General features: G+C 48.4%; 1 non-coding gene across 1 annotated transcript; it reads right to left on the minus strand.

Moving 5' to 3' along the window:
* Positions 1-420: 420 nt before the first annotated feature.
* LOC140392203 (U2 spliceosomal RNA) lies at positions 421-615 on the minus strand. Its single transcript, XR_011935268.1, has one exon. It is a non-coding gene; the product is annotated as a U2 spliceosomal RNA (small nuclear RNA).
* Positions 616-847: the final 232 nt, after the last annotated feature.

An 847-nucleotide genomic window follows, 5' to 3' on the forward strand; every position in this document is an offset into this window, starting at 1 on the left:
AGACAAGGCCCCGCCCACTCATACAGTCAATCCATTTTCCCCTGACGGCCGAGGCACAACAGGCCTTCGCCCGTATCAGAGCCGATATCGCCAAGGCCGGGATGCATGCAGTAGACGAGACACTGCCGTTTCAAGTAGAATGCGACGCATCGGACGTCGCCCTAGCCGCCACCCTCAATCAGGCAGGCAGACCCGTGGCATTCTTTTCCCGCACCCTTCATGCCTCAGAAATTCGTCACTCATCCGTCGAAAAAGAGGCCCAAGCTATCGTTGAAGCTGTGCGGCATTGGAGGCATTACCTGGCCGGCAGGAGATTCACTCGCCTCACTGACCAACGGTCGGTAGCCTTCATGTTCAATAACACACAGCGGGGCAAGATCAAGATTTGTTTTAATTTATTAAAACATTTTTTTTTTTTTTTACCTTTTCTGAGTTACCAAGCCAGGGCTCAGAGTGTGGGTCAGGGGCAAACCCCTAATCCAGCTCCTCGCCTGCTCCAAAAAAACTAATTCAAATTGAATCCAATTCATGGTCCCCACAATAGAGACATACCAGATCTGAGCCAAAGGCTCAATCTACAGACACTTGATCTTAGCCAAAAGGCCGAGAAGCGATGGCAAGATCAAGAATGATAATACTATGATACTATGATGATAATGCAGATGATACTAAGATTGGTGGAGTTGCAGATAGCGAGGAGGACTGTCAGAGAATACAGCAAAATATAGATTGATTGGAGAGTTGGGCAGAGAAATGGCAGGTGGAGTTCAATCCAGGCGAATGCGAGGTGATGCATTTTGGAAGATCTAATTCAAGAGCGGACTATACGGTCAATGGAAGAGTCCTG

The sequence above is a fragment of the Scyliorhinus torazame genome, chromosome 15, assembly GCF_047496885.1.
Source record: "Scyliorhinus torazame isolate Kashiwa2021f chromosome 15, sScyTor2.1, whole genome shotgun sequence".
Lineage (NCBI taxonomy): Eukaryota > Metazoa > Chordata > Chondrichthyes > Carcharhiniformes > Scyliorhinidae > Scyliorhinus > Scyliorhinus torazame.